Source organism: Molossus molossus, unplaced genomic scaffold, assembly GCF_014108415.1.
Source record: "Molossus molossus isolate mMolMol1 unplaced genomic scaffold, mMolMol1.p scaffold_m16_p_9, whole genome shotgun sequence".
NCBI classification, from domain to species: Eukaryota; Metazoa; Chordata; class Mammalia; order Chiroptera; family Molossidae; genus Molossus; species Molossus molossus.
The window spans coordinates 82,979,599-83,001,262 of NW_023425403.1; the positions used below are offsets into that span (position 1 = coordinate 82,979,599).

A 21,664-nucleotide genomic window follows, 5' to 3' on the forward strand; every position below is an offset into this window, starting at 1 on the left:
AACAGCAAGCTCTGATTTATTGCTTATTTGTATTCCAAGATTTGTTTATCATTACTTATAAAAAGCCTACAACATGTTTTTCCCATGTGAACAATGGTATCTTATAATGATTAGTTTATTAAGCCAGACTTCCATGTTCTGTTACCATTTTGTAGGTAAAATAATGTACTTTTAATTTAAAAGAATATAAAATCATAATTAAAATAATTTTATTTTCCTGGGCAAAATGATGTGAAAGTCAACCATCCTGTAGACTTCTAATTAACTTGACTAGAAGCACACTTTCGTATGTATGCAGTGAAATGCGTACTGTGTAATATACAATTCTTAGTGGGTCACCATTGGTTGGACCTGCTTGGAGATCGGAATCAAAAACTGTTTACAGGACTGTCAGTATCGGATCTGACATGTCACTGTCCTTAGGATGAGGAAAAGCCATACAATCTGAACCCTGTGGCTTTTCTAAGACCCATCGCGTAACGGATGTAGCTGGACAACCCACTATACTGACATCTTGAAAGATAAGCCCATCCAGAGAGACACAGATCCAGAAGCTGCTGGAATCAATAGGATGATATAATAACTGAAAGGGTTATTTTAAAGAATTTCTGTAGGTTGAGTTTAGAATATTGTGAAAGTGAGAAACTCCTGAGGTCCACGGTCACAGTGGAGCTCCATAGATATGCAGAATTTTATATAAGGGTTCTCAGCAATTTCTCATGTGAGGTTCTGAGAAAGATTCCTTTATGGCCCTGGTCAGGGTGAGGAGGATGGGGTCAGCCATCTGGAAAACTGCCCAAACTCTTCTCCCTATAAAATACTACTGTTAAATTCCCCAGAAGGAAATTCTAAATTCTTACCCCACCTTGAAAAAAGGAATTCTGCCCAGCTCTAGTCTTCTTGTCTTACCAAAGGGGGGAAAAGACAATAGAGAACAGAGTTTCAGAAAATAGATGTGAAGTCTGCTCTTAGGAAAGGGAATAGATACCTGGGGGATAAAAAACCTGTACCTTTGAAGAAGGGACAAAGATACTTATGAAAGATAAACCCCAAGAAATAGTCCATGTAAAGACAGACAAAATCATGGAACTATAGAATTCTCCTACCACCATACTATGAGCCTCCAAGATTCTAAACACAAATTATAGCCAAAAGAAATGTCAGCCGCAGACTTTCTGTTAGGATCTCTACAAAGTGAAGCAAGGTGCAGGGGGGTTTTGGGGGGACATCTATAATAACGTCAATAATTAAAAAACACACATAAAGTGACAAAATAAGGACAACAAAGAAATTTGATATCTGTCATACATACCTACAATGCACACCAACATGTCCCAAATCCTAGCCAGATTAACATTAATTCTCCCAGTGAAGGACTATTTATTTCAGTGCCTATCACTTCACATAAAATACTAGTATCAATAAAAATTACAAGGCATGCACAAAAACATTCTGAAGAAGTAAAGTAACTACCGGCCCAGACTCAGACATGATACATGTGCGAATTATCAGAGAAGAGATTTAAAATTACTATGAGAAGGGCCCAAAGGGGGAAAGTAAACCATGTGCTAGACTATGTAGATAATGTAAGAAAGAGATGAAAACTCTAAGAAAGAATAAAAAGAAAACTCAAGAAGTTAAAAATACAGTACTATAACTGAACAATGCCTAGGACAGGTTCATTAACAAACTTTATACAGCTGAGGAAAGAATCAATGAACTTGAAGATAGATCAATAGAAACTTCCCAAAAGAGAAAAGAACATTCAAGAACAAATCATTGGTATACTAGAAAGCAAAGAAAGAATAAATATTTGAAATAATAGGGACTATACTTTAATAAATTAATAAAAGACACTAAACCCTAAATTTAAAAAATCTTGGAGAACCTCAGGCAAGATTAACAACAACAATAAACTAAAATCAAGCAAACAAAAAACTAGGCTTATATTTAAACTGTCGGGGAAAAAAAAGAGAAGAAAATATTAAAGAAATACTTCAAAAACTCTTACATGTATAGAGAAACAAGTAGATAGGCATTTCAGCAGACTTATCATCAAACAACCAAGCAAAAAGAAAAAGGGTGTGTTGAAACATTTCATGTGTTAAAAGGGAAAAAAAAATCTAGAAATCTATATTCAATTCATATTCAGTGAAATTACCTTTTGAAATTGAAGGACGAATAAAGGCTGAGAAAAAAAGTGTTAAGTCATTTATAGGAAACTTGTTCTGAGAGAAATGTTAAAAGTTCTTCAGGGAGGAAAAAAAGATAAAGGTCAGAATCTTGGAACATAAAGTAGAGGATTACAAAGGCCTAAATGAAAACAAAATAAAATATTTTATGTTTTGTATTTTTTGTTGATATAAAAATTAATTGCTTGTTTAAACTAATCTAATAACAGTACATCAGGTACATATAACCTATGATAATGGGCAATGTCATAGGTATGGGAGGAAGGAATTGAGGATACTTCTTAAAGGCAACTGAGGAGTTCGGCTCTTAATTTAAAATGTAAGTGTGATTTTTCAGGCCTGACGGTAGGCAATTACAAAGGCTTTACTGTTTTGCCATCCAGTAGAATGCTGGCTCCCCACGCCAGACTTGGTGCATAGCCCATGCTTTGCGGCTTCTGAAGAGAGTTGAAGTCAACCTCTGAGGCCTCCTAGACATCCATGATCTTAATATACTTTGATTTCCAGCCCCAGCAGCTTCCTTCCTAAATTGCTTTGTCTGAGGCCTTGGCAGAGCCCTTCTCCAGGCCCCTCCTTAAGGGGGCATAAAGGGAACAGGAAGACACGAAGACCCTTTTCCCTCTTCTGACTCGATATCTATACTTTCCCACTCCTATCCCTTACATCTAGCCCTCCCCAACCTCAGGATGCATAAAGGTGCCAGCATCTTTGTTAGATCCCTCAATCGACAGTGAGGCAATCCCAACGCCTGCATCTTCCCCTTGACTGGTGTGCCAGTCCACGGAGGAAAATGGAAAACTGGAGACAGACTTGCTTGGGTTGAGCCTCTTGCTGATTTCCCATTGCAGGAAATGATTAAATAATTAAATCTTTTTTTTTTCCAGGCTTGTTGCTTGAATTGACTACTCTGACATCTGACAGCTCAGCTTTCTCTCCCCAGCTCAGCTGCACTTCTTGACAGTAACTGCACCACATATCATGTGTTATAGTAAAATGTGACCGTTCACATACATTATTAAAACACACATATTGTAAATTCTAGGACAACTAAACTGTTTTTCTTTAAAAAAAAAGAGATTGGATAAATAATACACAAAGAGAAATATGAAATAGGATCAAAGAAAAAGAGACTATGAAACCACTCTCCACTCTGTTGTAAATTGATAAATTAAACAGGTAGAAAATCAGTAAGGATAGAGTTGACCTGACAGGATTATAAATTAACTTCATTTAATGAACATTTATTGAATACTCCATTCGACAGCAGAAACACATTTTTCTCAAGCACACAGGCAAGATTTACAGAGTTAGACCACATTCAGGCCATAAAACAAAGCTTATCTGGACAAGCTGTTAAGAAAGCCGGAGTGCTGCCCCCTATGGCACTCATGGGGAGTAACAACCACACAAGCCCAGCCTTCACAGAAAGTCCACGCCACAATCTTGTCCCTTAACCACTTCTCTCTTTTCTGCTTAATGAAATCATTTTTGTACCTGCTTGGGAGTCAGCCCTGGTTTCCTCGGAAAAAAACTTATTTTCTGAGTGATAAACCTTTTTTATACCTTCTTGGTTCATGGGTGGTGTCATCAAGTCTCCACATCCAAACTACATGTGTGCATGTGTGATCTAAACACATTTAGGGTAAATATAGAAAAAAACACAATGACCCATATAGGTCATCAAAAATACGATCATAAGGGCCTTAATATTTATTGTAGTTTAAAATAATATATAATTAAATATGTTTGATGTTGTTACATATCCCCTAATTAGAAAGCATTGTTTTATTTTTAGATAGATTTAATTTAGCCAAGCTTATAAATGGCTTAAGAGTAGACCGTTCTTTCTAATTCATGGAATCTTTTCAGATACTGTTGACTTGCTTATCCCATCTTGAGTCCATGTCTTTCCACCCCCTACTGTTTCCCATATATATAAAAAAAGTCTGCCTGTAAATCTGAAAATAAAAATCTTTCTCACCCAATACAGATTCCTTTGAAAAGCTAATAGAAAAGCAATTGGAAAAAGAGACAGGGGTTCTTCTTTACTTTTCTCTCATCTTCTCTGTTTGATGTCTTTCCCTCATGGCGTGGATTTATTTTGGTCTTGGTTTGTGATCACATGCTAATTTGCACAGCTCAAGTCACCCAGGTGGAACATACAGCTACCTATTGTGGTAAGAGCACATTTCTTTAGACATTTCTTTTTTTCCAAGGTTTAATGGTTTACATTTCCTCAGGACTGACTTTCTTCAACAGCAGGCAGTGGGAAACTTCACTGATTGTTAATACAAGTGTTTCTTGAACTCTGTGTGTTGACATTGTGTGACTCGCTACTGTTTAATAGCTGTTATGTCCTAATAATTCTAGTAATATCAGTAGAGAAAAGTAACTCACAAAAGTCAGTTTTTGGATAAAAAAACATACTTGTGCAGAAGTTTGTAGAATGTATGGCCTGTATGGATTAAGTACATGTTAGGTCCTGTGTGCATTCTACATTTCATTTATCTTATCCCAAGTTTAGCTACTTTGGTTAATAGTTTTTAATGAATATCTTCTGGAAAAATAAAAAAATGTTCTGTCACATGAATTGAATATGTGTCTGAGCATATCTAACACCCCCATTCTCTTTCTTCATGACTGCAAGTAAATGTAAGAGAAAGAGCAGTTTGCCAGTGGCATTTAAAATGTAATTTAGAGGGAAGGAATATTTATTTAAGGGAAAATATATTTTAATTTATTATCTGAGACATAGTTTGCAATGAATACACTAAATAATTCTGCTAAAATAAGTGGGTCTGTACCCTTTTACAGAAAAGGAATTAATTCATAGTGAAGAAAGTGGTAGAATTTCACTCTGCAATCTTTCTTGCCTCATGGAAGTACTTCAGCACTTCCACTCCTATCAGACCTTCCTCTGTGTTATAACATCCCCACCTAGATCAAACACAGAAACAGAAGCATCAGTATCATCCAGGGTATTTGAGTGTGTATTGTGAAAGCACACTTTGAAGTCTTTCACATTTTTTATTTTTTATTGAGAGTTGTTACCTTTACAGAAATTAGTATAAATGTAATCTAAAAAACCAGAAGGTACTATCTTTCTCATGTAGGTAACAAAGTTCATGTTCTTCCTTTGCCACTTTTCAATCGTGTTTCAGACAATTACACATTTTTATTGATGGGGGGGCTTAAAAAATTTTAATTTGTACATTGACTAGCAGAGGTTAAAACACAATGATATGATTTCTTGATGCTCTGCTCCCCTTATGTTCTACCTCTAAGGTTTTATTGATCACTCCAAAGATCTTCATATTTGTGGGAACAGTCAGAGTAACATTTATATAAAGTGAAGCTTCCCAAGAAATATTCGTTGTTTTAACTATTGGTAAATTATTCAATGATTAAAGGAACTTGATCCACTGAAACTATTTGCTAGAGATTTCACATTAAGACAGCAAAAAGTGAGACTAGGTACTAGTTCTGCTGATATGCACTATCCATGTCTCTTTCCCCATACATGCTACTTTGATCACTTTCTTTGTATATATCAGCCACTGATAGTCTATATTCATGTAACATGGTATTTTATACACTGCAACTAAATGATAATTTTACTATAATCTCTTCCCCAGTAGATTGTACTACCACAACAGGAAAAAAAAGAGAAATGACATGGTATTCATTTTTAAAACTCTAGTGTCTAGCATATGATCACAATTATCAAACCTCACTCAGTAAGTAAGTGGTGAACTAAATGCAAGTGCTATATTAATGGCATTTTTTAATGTATGTATTGGGATGAAATTCATGAAATAATTAAATGCCAGATGTAATCAGGGTATATTAATGTAGACTCCTAGAGTCTCACAAAAACACTGTCATTTAATCATGCTATTTCTGTTCCTCCTACAATTTAACATTTTATTATTTTTAGTATAATAGTATCACTATAAAAAATAACAAATTATCAAAGTCTTCCTTGTAAAGGCCATCTTATAGGCATGATCTTATCATAATTATTTTGATAACTATATCAGAAGTCAAATAATACTCATTTTTTATTAAATTCTGTTCTTTGTAAATCTATCATCTTTTGACTTAAGGCTTATAGTGTTTATAATACATATATATATGAAACAACCAGTGAATGCTACCTGGTAAGACACTGTCCATAAGTGAAAGATGAAAAGTTTCCTATACCTCAAGTCCCAGAATCATATCTAGTTAAAAACTAAACTTAAAGATACAGAAGTTTACTTTGGAGAAAGGCCATTATTTGTCTTTGAGCTAGAAGTAAAATAAACAGTTGTACTTTAGGGTGAATATATGAATTCAAGTAACTTTTCTGGATTCAGTGCAACGTGGCCGGCAGGAACACGGTCTAGTGTGAAGAATGGAAACAAAAATGTTGAAAATATAGTCACAGCTTTAATCTTACTTCCACTTTCTTGCTATTTATTTTTGATGTCAGTATATGTCAATCTGCTCAAAGGGTTTTAAATGGAGATAATTATAATAGCATAAGTAGGTACTAAAGGGAATTTATTTATAATTTATCTTCAATTGCTTTAGTATGATAGCATAATAAATTTGCTTGTATCCTTTTAACTTTTGTAGTATTATATTAATTCTTATGTTTGAGGGCATGATATTACCTATTTTGTATTGGCAGTAGAATATAGAAAGAAATGTGTATGCTTCAGAATTATGATAATAATTATTATTATTATTTTAAAGAACATTTTTGAGCAGTTATAGATGCACAGTAAAATTGAAATGAGGCAGAGATATCCCACATATCCCTTGTCCCCAAGCACATAAAGCCTCCCATCCATTATCAAATTTTCCCACCAGAGTGGTTAATTTATTACAATAGATAAACTGACAAGGACACATCTTAGTCACCCCAAGTCCTTAGTTTACATTAGGGTCCACTGTTGATGTTGCACATGCTATGGGTTTGGACCAATATACAGTATCTCTATAGACTTGCTTTTGCAGAATGTCATATAGTTAGAATCATACAGTATGTAGCCTTTTCAGATTGGCTCATTTCACTTAAAATATGCATTCCAGGTCCCTACATGACTTTTTATGACTCAATAGAACATTTCTTTTTACCACTAAATAATATGCCATTGTTTGCAGGTACCACAGTTTATTTATCAATTTACCCACTGAAGGACAACTTGGTTGCTTCTAGGTTGTGGCAGCTTTGAATAAAGCTGTTGCAAACATTCATAGGCAGGTTTTTGTATGTACCTAAGTTTTCACATACTTTGGGTAAATGCCAAAGTACATGATTACTGAATCATATGATATGAGCACATTTACCTTTGTAAGAAACTGCCAAACTATCTTCCTAAGAGACTTATTTTGCGATTCCACCTGCAGTCAACGAGCATTCCAGTTGCTCCACGTCCTGGGCACCACTGATGTCATATCCGTGTTTCAAGTTTGGGCCATTTTAGTAGGTGTTATTTAATTTGCATTTCTCTGATGACAGTGTTATGTTTATTTGACATCTCAGTGTTTTCTTTGGTGAGGTGTCTGTTTAAGGTCTTTGGTCCATTTTCTCTGACTTTCTGTAATTTGAAAATGATTACTTATGTGTAGCTTTTTGTTTGTTTCATTTTTGGGTTTTGGCATTTATCTTGCTTGATGTTCTCTGGGTTCCCTAATCTGTGGCTTGGTAACTAAGATTAATTTGAAAAAATTCTTGGTCATTTTTTTTTTTAAATATTTCTTCTGTTCCTTTATTTCTTTTTTGTCCTTTTGATATCTCCATTATGTATGCGTTACACATTTGATTGCTGTCCCATAGCACTTGGGTATCCTGTTCTATTTTGTTCAATCTTTCTTCTCTTTGCTTTCCAGTTGGGGTTACTTTTGAGACACACTTAAGCTCAGAATATTTTCTTCATCCCTGTGCAATCTATTAATAAGCCCACCAAAGTCACTTTTCATTTCTGTGACTTTGGTTTTTATATCTAGAATTTTTTCTGGTTTTCTCTTGGTGTTTCCATCTCTCTTGCTCCAGTGCTCAACTACTCTTACACGTTCATGTTATCCATGAGTCCTTAGCATAATAGGCATAGTTATTTCAAATTATGTTTCTGATAATTCCAACATCTCTGCAATGTCTGGTTCTGATACTTGTTACCTCTAAATTGCTTTCTTTCTTTTGTTTGTTTTTGTTTTGTTTTTATTCAGACACCATGGTCTGGGGAAATGGAACTGCTGTAACTAGGTCTTTGGTGATGTGGGGGTGAGGTGTGGGGGGAGGGGAAGCATTCTGTAGTCCTGTGATTAGGTCTTGATCTTTTAATGAGCTCAGGCCTCTGGACTGTAGACTTCACAAGTGTTTTAATTGTTTTCTCTCCCTACACCTTAGGTGGAAGAGGTTAACAGGAGTGGTTTGGGGTTGGGTTTCTCCCTTTTCCCAGGTCAGTTAAATTCTGATAATACCCTAGAAGGTTAGGCTCTGTTTCCCTAGTTTCCCCTGAGGACAGGCCCTGCGAAAAAAAAAAAAAAAAACAGATAATGTATTTTAAAGTGGTTCCTTTTCTCCTGCTCTGCCTGAAGCTGGAGAGGATTCACTGATTTTTACGGTGGAAACCTGGTTGAACTTCGGAGGTGAATCTCACAATGGGAGGGCACCCCTAGTACAGATTCACCATGGAGTTTTTAACTCTCAGAGTTGTCCACACTGAGCTTCCAGGATTTTGATGATCACAGTCCTGGTTTTCCTGCCCTGGCACTGTTCCCACCACCGTCTGCTCATAAGTCTCTGCTCTGGGAAGGTGTTATGCTCTATATATGTCTAAAGGTCTGATCTTTTGGAGGCCGTGGTTTTCTGTGGTGCATCATCTTTCTTAGGGGTTCTAGGAGAGTTGATGAGTTCCGCCTGTTCATCTTTTTACTTGTTTGGACAGAGTGGTACCTTTCAAGTCCCTTATATGCAGAACCAGAATACTCAGAATGATTTATTTACTAAATGTTCATGAAAATTTTACTCAGTGCCAGGAATCCAGTATAAGAGAATTCAATACAAATAATACAGGTACAATTTTTTTTCTAGGTGCATACGATTTACCAATGCCAATTAAAAAGACACTTACCATTACCTGATTTAATTTAACAGCTAAAAAGGAAAACATAAGTAATTAAAGAAAGGCAAAACCTAATCTTGCCATTGATGAATACCTTCCAAATGGCTGGAATTCTGGCATTTATATAATCTAGTTGATCTCATAACAATCTTGACAGGGAAAAAATATATATATGATATACAAGAATAAGTTACTGACAAGGAAATCAAAGTGTTAAAGTACTTTCTCTATAGGGAACCAAGTATAAGGCAAACGAGATTTCAAATCCCAAAGCATCTAACTTTTTTGAGTAAGACGCCATGGTCTAAATGTGTGTCCCCTCCAAATTCATATTTTGAACTCCTACCCCCCCCCCAGCTAATGGTATTTGTTGGTGGGACCTTTAGGAGGTGCTTCAGTCATGATGGTGGAGCCCCAGCGAATGGAATTAGTGCCTTATAAAAGCGGTTGCAGAGATAGCCTTAGCCTCTTTGCCATGTAAGAACACAGTGAGAAGTCTCACTTGACCACGCCAGCATCCGGATCGCAGACTTTAAGGCTTCGGAACTGAGAGAAATAAATATCTATTGTGTGTAAGATACCCAATCTGTGACACATTGTTGTAACATGCTGAGTGGACAAAGACAGAAGATGACTTGTATAAAATCAAGTCAATTGTTTTAATAGCATGGCCTTTTTCAGGCTCATGTATGATTCATGAATCCTGGGAGTAGAAATCAATTGCATATCAATATTAAAGAGAAGTCAGTGTTTAACAGAAAGACAAGAAAATAAGTTTCGTCTTTGCTATGTCTGCAGCTGACATTCAGACTTTCCTCCTGACCTCACACAAATTATTAATATATCGTATTTGCACCCATTTACTGATAATAAACTGGATATTAACATTGGACCCACCATGCAGATAGTTTATATGATTCACCAGTAAACTTCTGTTAAATGCTCAGAAGACAGAAAAACTACATGAAAGGGGTAGAAATAAATCTTGAATTATATTTCTCATCACAAATGGAGATTTTCTGGCATGTATTCTATACAAATTTATTGTAAAGACACTAATACTCTCCAGACCTCTCAGACCAAAATTTTTATTTGGAAGATAAATTTATTATCACATCAGACTACTGAAAATAAATAAAAGAAAGAAAGAAGAAGGAAGGAAAGAAGGAAGGAAGGGAGGGAGGGAGGGAGGGAGGGAGGGAGGGAGGGAGGGAGGCAGGCAAGAAGGAAGGCAGGAAGAAAGGAAGGAAGGAAGGAAGGAAGGAAGGCAGGAAGGAAGGAAGGAAGGAAGGAAGGAAGGAAGGAAGAAGGGAAGGAGGGATATAAGAAATTAAAAGACCAAACACTATGATATAAGATTACATCACTATATAGAAATAAATTTAAAAAATTTAAAAGACACTCAAGTTAAAGGAGGTGCCTATGGTATAGCAGATTAATGGTCAGAAAATCTGGATCAAACTCCTCATCTATAATTTACTGTGTTTGACTTTGATTAACACTCTTTATTATTCTATACTTCAAATTAGTCATTTGAAATGTTGGATGATTTTTGCATCCATAAATGGCTGCGAAGGTGACAAAGAGTGAGATGTTTGAAAGTCACTGGCACGTCATGTAGCACACAGTAGAGCTCTATAAATGCTTGATGATTTCTTTTGTAATCAAAACGTTATAGAAAACTGAACAAGCTGGAATTTGAGAAAATAAAAATGAAGACAAGACAAAGGAGAAATAAAAATGAAGAGAAAGATAAAACTCAACATTAGTTTATTGTTTTTGACAACTAAATTTAGGAAAACTAACTGAATATGACAGTTTAGAGTGGAAGTGGACTTATAGATATAACCTTGCCCTGGGTAGGAACCTCCTGGGAGTGCATATGGTGTAGAATTTTTCATCGGCACAGACTAATCTTTATATAGCAATACTATTAATATAATAATAATAATCCACATAACTCTGCATAACCATTATCTAGAAAACCTAATAGTTTGCTTTCATTTTTTGAGTGGAAGGAAATTATTAAATGAATTAAGACATAATAATTTTAAAGTATATGCACCTATAAATATAGCTTTCGATCCTGAGGCTGTGAAGAAAATAGTTTTAATAGTTTGACAATATGCAGATCTTAGGAACACTCCCTCACCTGTCTGCCTCCCACTCAGTGATAACATGAGGACTGGTTGTCTAATTATGCACTGGATTAGATATGCCAATGTTTGAAGAATTTGTAGACTTTTATTGTCTCTGCTAATTTTTTTTATAGCTTGTATGCTTGTTGTGGGAATATTTATAATTTGGAGAATACAAGCCTGAGGACCTAGTTTTTCATCTTTCTAAGTTTAGTGAAACAAACTAGTGAGTTCAGGGGACCAGGGGAGCACGCATCTCTTTCAGTCACATCCCACACTGTACAGCTTTGGGAATGTTTGTTATCCACTGAAATAACCATAGGAGGAATGTTTTGATATTTCACTTGTGGCATTTAGAGTTCAGAATGTAAACTTAAGCTAAAGTACATGTTGGAGGTTATCTCATTTGAGCTTCTCCCCTAAAATTATATTTAAAAAATATTTTTCTGCCCATTTTAGTAGTTGCCAATTTGAGTACATGGTTCTTATTTAATGTTTTTTATTATTTTCTATCATGGTATATTATAGCATATATAAAATTATTTTAAAAATACATGGACCTTCTAGTATGAACTAGCATATTTACTTTGGATGATTATTTTAAAGCAAGGGGAAGAAATAGAAAGTAGGAGGAAGAAAAAAGGGAGGGAAGGGAAAAAGAAAGGAAGAAGCTTCACATGTAGAACTAGAACTTGATCTCCTCTCCCTCTCTCTTTGTCCTGCTTCAGAAGTAATCCACGTGCTAAAACAGTGTCTATCACTCGCATATTTGAACACTCTTTACCAAGAATGCTTAAATTCCTGCCGAACACGAACCTTCTAAGCCTCCATTTTGTCTTCTTTGTAGGCCTTTGGCTGTGTTGATTCCTGGAAAGTTTCTGCATATCTGGGGAAGATAAATTCATTTTCTCCTATTCGGTGGGTTTTAGTAGAGGTAAAAATAAAATTGCGTAGGTGGAGTTTGGGACAATTACATTCTCAGAACAAAAGGGGAATGTGTGGACAAAAAGGGGCCACATGCTAACCTGACAAACTCAAGGGAGGCCTGCGCGGTGGCCTTAAAAACTCAGAGATCTAAAGTAACTACAAAGGATGGTCTGAAATTAAAACTTTTTAACTAAAAGCAGTGTATGACAGGTAGTCATGTCCTAGGCTAGAATTTTCCCTGATAAAGGTCAATTTTCCCTCTAGCTAGCCCTGTCTGCTGTCTTTTTGCATCCACAATAGCATGCCTTGCAAGGTCAAAGTAATTTCCTTTTCCCGACCCTTTGGAGCACATGTACTGCGCAAGAGCAGAGACCACACACACCCTCATTGTTATTGCGTTAATGGTTTACTATTAAGGAACCTCTTGCACCCATGCAAATGAAGTTTGTGTTTATCATTTTAAGCTTTATTCAATCTCAGAAGTTTCCCCACTTTACTTTCCCCCACCTCCCTCATCTATCACCAATGGATTTCAGTGGAACTCACTGAAGTCTTCCCTTTTGACTGTAATGAATAAAATGAGGTGCTTAACTGCCATTCTTGGGAACATAATCTTAATCTGTTGGTAAAGTTTTGCTTCTTAGCAACAGTTGTCCATTTGGCTCAAATAAACTCACAAAATTTCTCTAAAAAAAATAAAAAAAGGAAATCTGATAGTTATTTTCCCAGTTACAGTAATTCAGAAGGCATGATCATTGTAAAGCAGAGAAGACTGTATTAAATGAATAACATTTTCTATGTGAAACATTCCTTTATTATGAAACAGTGTTAGTTTAAACAGAAAGGTTGCATCTTGCACAGAAAAACAACATTAACATAGGAATCAGGTATCTTGACTTATTCTCTCACACCTGTCATTAGATAGCAAACTTCACATAGGCAAGGGAGTTACAGTAGCTTCTTCATCCCTGTCTCTTCATCTGTAAAGAAATGGAATGCATGTCTTTTCATAGGTTTTCACATCTTTAAAAATCATGTCATTCTGAATACTTAAACTGTATAATCCTTTATCAATTGCAAAGAAGTAGAAAGTATAAAAAAGTATTGATTATACTTTATTTGTGCATATTCCAGAAAATATCAGTAATAAAATAACTTATTTTGTATTGGGCATTAGATTATTTATTTTCATTGTTGTGATACCATTCTAATTAACCCAGTTATTAATATCAGGAAAGGGGCAAAGAGAAGACCAAATATTATAGGCCTTTTATTTGTGCAGCTTTGCCTGCAGTTTCTGCAGGTTCACACCCCTCAGGAGGCCACCAGTCCATTCCCTGTAGATCACTGGGGGAAGGGACTGGACAAGAGAAGAATAGACACATGCCCAGTAAAGTCTGAATGACATGGGGAAGGTACTTGCCTCTCAGTCACAATTGGGAACAGGTTATTGGCTAGAATAGTCATGGCCACTGCAAGCATGGGAAGATTTGGGATATTTAATCTCCTAAACAAAGGAGTTCACTCTGTCTTGTTCTCTTGTGTTTTCGGGACTATTGTTGCAGGGGGCACACTCTCTTAGCTCCCCTGCATTTTCCCACATGGCCCACAGCAATGTAGACCTCACTCATAATGGACTAATGGACTGCAACTAGCTTAATTCTAAACTGGACCCAGCTGCAATATGGACAAAATCTGTTGACACTGGCTTTGCTTCTAGTTCTACTGAATCCCCAGCTGCACATTTTACAGTCCTGGATGTAAATCTACACAAATAAAGTTTTCTACCAATTTCATCCTCCCATGGGGGCCTCCAAAAATGCTCATTCCAGCAGTACCCCAAGAAGTCCTCTTCCACTAGCAATGGAGAAAGACCATTTATGCATTTCCTTTATAATAGTATCTTGAGACCTAAAAAAAAAATCTTTTTATAGAATCAGGATCATGGAAATCTATTAACTTATAGCATTTATACATGTTGTATTTTACATTCAAGAGTGAAATGTTTGCATCAAACTTGTCATTGTTTATGTTTGAATATGTCAAGAAGCATTAGCCATGATGATGTTTTATGTAATATATTCACAAATCCATTTAGTTATTGTGATTCTAACTGCAATAATGCTTGATACAACATGATTTATGGTCAAAATAGGAATTGAAAGCTATCTCTAAAGTTATAGTTTTGACTTTGCGCTATTACATTGTGGTATTGTGCTACTTGCAAGTCATTAAGTGAATTAACAGTTCTTTGCTTAGTAGCCCCAAACTTAATTATATTAATTCCTTATCACAGAAAATCATAGATCTATGAGTCATACTTTATCTCAGAATAGAATAATCAAAAAATACAAAATTAAATTTTATTTTTTTAATCCTTAACCAAAGATATGTTTTTTGTTTTTTGTTTTTTTTTCATTGATTCTAGAAAGAGAAGAAGGAAGAAGAACAGAGAGAGGTATGTGTGTGTGTGGGGGGGGGGATGACAGAGAAACACTCTTTGATCAGGTATTGAACTCATAACCCAGATATGAGCTCTGACCAGAAATTAAACACATGACCTTTTGGGGCATGGGAATACACTCTAACCACTAAGCCACACTAGCTAGGATCAAAACTGTGAAATCTTAATCGGTCTTTCTGAATAAAATTTATGCAATAATGTTTGATCTGAAACAATAAAATAGTTAGAGATTATCAATTAAACAAATCTAAAAAGATTAATTTAAAATAGTCCATTTAAAAATATATAAAACACTCCATCATAATTTAATTAACTTGTTTAGCCATACCTGATAATCTTTGGATGGTAATGTCCTAACTTTTTCTTTTGACTCAGAAGTTGTTCAAAAATATTTATTTTGAACCTGCATATCTATCTGAGACCTCATTTGTTGGGGAAAATACTACACATTAGAGAGACATAATTCTCTGGTGAGATGACCTTCTCTGTGAATCAATCACTCTCACTCAACAGTGGAAAATTCTGATTCTTCTGTACTCTTCTGAGATAGAACCTGTGTTGGTGGAAAATGTGCTCAGCTGGATTTGCAGTTCACTGACACATACCTGAACTCTGAGATAGAGTGGAGGAAGTACAGCCAGCAAAGGATACTATACTCCTCACTAAGGAACAGAGAAGTTACAAGAAGAGTCTAGGATAAAGACAGTTTGGGGTGGAGTTCTAATAAAGACAAAAATATATACAGCAGTTTGAGTCACACAGTGATTCATAGAGGAAAGTCTAGTTTCTTCAGTGATTGTGGAAATGAATTGAGGGGAAGGTGTGATGATCACAGATGGGATGTCTATGACAACACTGGCAGCATATGAGAAGAGTCTCGGTGATTCTGAGCATGGTGAAGACATTCACTGGTGTGAAAAATCAGCTGACGATGATTGGTCAAACCCACTCCCATAAAGTGAACGTTTGGCATAGGAACTCTTCTGGAGATAACACTAATTAACCTGGAGAAATATGACATTTCAATAGAGGCAACAGGCAACAACTGTCCTTACAGATTAAATGTTTTTTGATGTTGAGATGAGAGAATTATCATGGGAAACTTGTAATTTACTCGTTATTCTCACCCATTTCCAATGCAAAAGTATGCTATACCTGTTATCAAACAGAAAAGACACTTGATGATTTGTGTCCAAACAGCTTCTGAAAAAACTGCAGCATTTTTCTTGCCCGTCTTGAGTAAGACTTATCCACACAGTCCAGAAAGACTTTGAGGGCCATTAAGAAAATGGAATGTATGGGTGCTGCATGCAATACCTGGTCTCCTTGGTATTAACACCAACAAGATAATTGGCAGTACTCATCTATAAAGAAGCCGGAAAAGTTTTATGCATATCCAAAGTTAGTCCCTGTGTTGTTTATGGTGGTGAGGATATTAGCCAGCAGATTTGAGATTTAGAACATGAATGCCACTTGTTAGTATCCTCTACCAGATGCGTGGTTGATATGATGGAAAGAAAAAATATTAGACTTCTGCAAATACTTGGTGTTGGACAAAGCTGACCCAAAGTTAGACATGAGGTTTGAACCTCACATGAGTAAAATACATAAACACCATACCATGCCACTAAAAGAAGTTCACCACTCTGGGATATCTACTGCTCCCTATAAATATACAGATGCTTGCTCATGATACCTTGCATGAATGTATCTTTTTGGCTGTAGAAAGATCTGGCTCTACTTCTGAGAACATCACACAGAAAGAGTCTGACAGTCATTTTTGCTTGACCTCCTAAATGCAACAGGCAAGGATTCACTGACCTCCATGTTTGTGGAGACCTAAAAGAGTGCAGATTCTCTGGAGGATTTTTTATTTTGTGAATGATATGCTTGTACCAGAGTCCATGTAGACTGATCTTAGAGAGAGCAGAGCCTTTCACTAGTTTTTCTCAAGAAATATCTTATTCCAGAGTCTACAGCAGTAGCAGCAAGAAGACTGGACATTTCAAATGAGAAACAAGTTATCAATTTGACTTACCAAATAATACTGAAGAAAACATAGATGTTTAGCTGTACAATTTTTGTCAGAAATCTTGGCTTTGACTCCTTGTCTTTCAACAAAAGGAACATAAATATTATCAAGGATTTGTTAGATTTTCTTCTAGAAGCTAAACAAGAGGTGCCATCTTGGTTAGAAAATATTGCATAGAAACACCACTACAAGGGCAGCAGGCATGGACATTCTAAGAGGAGTAGATTTTGTAGGATTTGTGCCACAGCTATTGACTAGCTGCCAGCAATCACAGCTTCAGGTGTGACTGTAGGAGCAGCAGCCGCAGTGGTAGCATTGGTGGAGGTGGCCACCACAGCCTCAAGTGTGGTGGGGGTTGCATTGTTTACAACAATGATAATCGGGAAGAATTTATAACTCTCAAGGGGTCGACAAGTGTGGCAACAGAATGTGCTTTCCAGTAGATCATCTGCCAAGCAAAATAATATGGCAACCACATGAAAGTGAGCCAGTCTATACCTTGTGTAGCCTCAAGAACACACTACATATTACCAACTGTGTTACTCCACTAATTTTTTTTTTCTTTATTGATTTTAGAGAGAGAGGAAGGAAGAGGAAGAGAAGATAAAGACAGCGATGAGAGAGATCATCAATTGGCCACTTCCTGCATGTCCCCTGCCCCAGAGATTTGGCCCACAACTTGGGCATGTGTCCTGACTGGGAATCGAACTGGAAACCTCTTGATAAACACTCAACCACTAAGCCACACCAGCCAGGCACTATGTTTTTTTTTTTTTTTAAAAAGAGCTCACAGTCACAAGAAGAGTTAAAAGGATCAGCAGCCCTGTTCTGAGGGTAGTTTGAAGACTTCATTTGCTGTGATTTGGATTAACTCTCCTCCTGACTATCCCCATCCTAAACTGCATTTATAATTGTGTAAGTATAATTGGTTGTTAATATACTGGACCTTTAACTTTACATGACCTTTTATTTTTATGTCTTCTTCACTCAGTAATGCTCAAGATATCAATTGTTGACAAAATAATTTACTTAGTTTAGGTTAATCTTCTTCTAATCCTGTACAGTTTAAACTTAAGCGCACTCACAAAAAAATCTATTTACTATTAAAGTATTTAAGGAGAAGGCTGACATTATTATGGTAAATTTCTATTTTAAGAATATTTTTTTCCCAAGTATGTCATTATAGAGTACAACAAACATATATTTTTAGATTAAAATCTTGGTATGGCAAAACCATCCTTTCTCCTTAATATAAAAATGTGCTTTGCCTTATGTTTATAAGAAGACCTGATTCTAATGATGCAAATGTCAGACATATAGGGGACATGGAAAATTACCAGAGAATCTCTGTGGGTCCTGATGAATCTATCCACTCAGTACAGGAAAATTAAACAGCACCTGATTACTGTTTGCTAAGACTGGGCTCATCTGTGCACAATTTAATTTATGGTTTTAATTTACCTTTAATGTAAAATATAACTTTCAAGGATTTAATATTTCACTTGTCCTTAATAAATCTGTCTTGAATGTGAGTTAATCTTATTTGATTTTTAGAAGCAATCTAGGAGTCTAAGAAAAATTCAACTAAATCACAGTTTTTAATGTTTGCTACATATATATAATACTCCTGCAATAATACTTCTGTATTTAGTAGTGACATTTGCCTTGAATGGAAAAGAGCAAACGATTAAAAAAAAAAGCTACATCCCTTATAATTTTCCATGTTAGCATATTTTAGTAAGGCAGGACATATGACTCTTGAAATGGCTAATCTTCTGGATATTCAATTTCAAGTGATTGGTGTTTACAAAAAAAGAGCTCAAGGAGCAAAATCTAGGAGGATGAAAAGAAATGAGATGTTTATTGTGAGACTCAAGGACAGAAGTTAAAAACTCTTAATCATGAGCTAAAAGTTCACCAATGTCTGCTTATTCTGATCACATACACGCTGTTACATTTAGAGCTACTGATGAATTTCCAAAATCCTTTCTTAAATGGCACTTCAAAAATATGTTAACTTTAATTTCCATTTAATGTATTTAAGAAAATATTCACAAAGCACAAATTAAAAATAAAAACAGAAAAGAAAAAAAAAGCTGCATGCAAAGTAATCAATATGCTTAACTGACTTATCTTGCCTTCTATATCATAAATAATATTAGCAATAATTTTTTACTCTGATTTTATTTTTGTTTATTTTATTTATTGGTCAAGCATGTCTAAAATCATTCTTCTGCTTGAGTTTGTCCTTTTCTTTGTTCATATTAGAATATAAAAACATAATTTTTATTATAATAATAATTGGGGAATGAAAAGCTTAAAATTGAAAACTTTTTTATATATACTTTTTCTTTTTGGTTGGAATGAAAAAATGTGCCTAAAGAACTTTGACTTAATTTGAGTACTGGAAGAAAAAGTTAGAGATATTTGCTGAAGGGCCTAGGAGTAGGACATAGGTACATTGTCCTGAGCCGGTTTGGCTCAGCGGTTAGAGCGTCGGCTTGCAGTCCAGAGAGCGGAGATCTATCCAGCACTGGCATTTCGTATAGATTTCAGCTAAAATGACCCAGTGCATTCCAAGGTAAAAACACTTTAGTGAGGACAGTATTCTTTTCCCCAGAGAATAAACAAATAAGTAAACAAATAAAGATTATCAACTTCTTGTGACACAGTTGTCTCTGTCATTTGATCTTCCATTCTCCAGTATCATTATAGTAAAAACTATTTTTAAATAAATAAAATGATTAGAGGTCTCAGTGAGCTTCCAAAGAAACCACAGTTTAATTACACATGATACATGATCTGTTGGTATTTAGCATCAATTTGATAAACATTGCTACATTAAATTGGACATAGCTTTTTTCTAATAATGATAGTAAAGTGTTAGGCAAATCCAAAAAGTCCTAAGGCACATACAAACAGTTCTTCCCAATTACCAGTGCTTATTCTAATATATATTCTTCCAGGGCCATAAGCTTTTTCTCTGAGTCTGAAAGATTAACAGACTTTACCTATTGAATTGTGGCTTACTAATTATATAACTTTAAGTTTTTGTTTTTGTTTTTATTTTCCAAGAAACAATAAAAAATGAGTAGATAAACATAAAAAGTGAGCTTGGGCACCTAATAAAGAGATGTTATAGAGCAATGGTTAGGATACTGACCACCTAATGTGAATTTCAGCTTTTTCCCTTCCTACATGAACTTTGACATGATACAGAATATTCCTGTGTTTGTTTCCTCACTTGTGAAATGAAGATATTAACATATACTTCTTTGAATTACTATGAACATTGAATAAATTAATACATGGGAAGAGCTGAGAACAGAGCTAGGTATATTGTAAATGTTCTATATTAAGATAGGATTTGTTTTCCTTATGGCAGTAAATAGAAATATGTTTCTCTAAGTATTGATTACTAAATGATTAATTATACTCTGTTTCTATGTTACTGGTTTTAGTTTATGTCTAATTTTTCTACAATTTTACTTTGTTTCTCTTCTAGTAATATTTTTAAAATTATAAATTTAGTACTATTTAATTGTACCATATATAGAAAATTCCACAATGCAATGTGATGATTAGGTATTCAATTAAAAAATATTTAAAATGAATGTAAAGGATTTCTTAAGAAAATGTGACTGTTTTAAAATACAATATAACTGAATAAGTAAAGTCTATTGAAAAGTATTCATAAAAAAAAAAAACTGGAAAAATATTGTCTTACATATCTAACCTGCTTCTATGGACTTTATAATATAATGAGCAATTGATGTAGCTATATTCTTAAGATTAAGAAAGTGGCAGTACTAAAAATGTTACTCAGAATTTTTCTATCTTTTAAAACAGTACTTCTGATTACAAAGGTATTTCACTTATAGACAGGTAAATAAATAGATGATTGATTTTGAAGATATTTCAACTATCAAAGAATATACAAGAAAATTTAGGAACTCTATCATAAAAACACAAAACAACGTATGAATATATGAACATGCCAACTCACTATGGACGGCATTATCAATTCTGATTTTGAGTCTACAATAACATTGGAAATAGTTCACTAAAACACATGAGTAGCCTACGACAGGCTCTTATACCTGGCAAATGTAACACCTTGTCATTCATTAATCTAATTTCAATTAAATGTTCTATTTATGGCAGAATTTCAATTTTGAAAAAAACAAAAACCAGAAGAGATTTTTAAACATTTTAATATTAGCATCTTCACATATAGAGAGAATTATCATTTTATTCCAGTGAGATACTGGTATACTAAGAGAATGCAGAATGTAGAGTTCAATTATTAAGTTCAGAAAGTGAACAAGATTTTTGCTTATGTATCACTGATTAATGGTTTCAACACATATCTCAAGGTAAGTCATCTTCAAGTAAAATTTGATCTAGGCATTATTAATTTAAAGTGATAGAATACAATTGTAAAATTGATACAATTATATCTTATAACAAAAATATGCATAACTAGGGTATTTTGATAACCTATCAACTGTGCATTTTTACATAAACATTAAGGCTTTAAAATTATATTCTTATTTATCAGAAGTAAACTAATTTATTTAAATTAAAATATATGTTGAGTCAATTACAACAATATACTGAAAATATGATTCTCATTGTTGTTACCTGAAAATACAGTAAAAGTTAAAATCAATTACAATAAGATAAAATTATACCTACACAGAAAAGAGTTATATATATAAATTCTGAAAATGAAATATTGTATAAGTATTACTTATCAAAATAACATATAACTATTCACATAACAGAGAAAACAT

General features: G+C 34.7%; 1 pseudogene; it reads left to right on the top strand.

Moving 5' to 3' along the window:
* Positions 1-16,751, top strand: part of LOC118622424 — a 147,612-nt pseudogene extending 130,861 nt beyond the window's left edge.
* Positions 16,752-21,664: the final 4,913 nt, after the last annotated feature.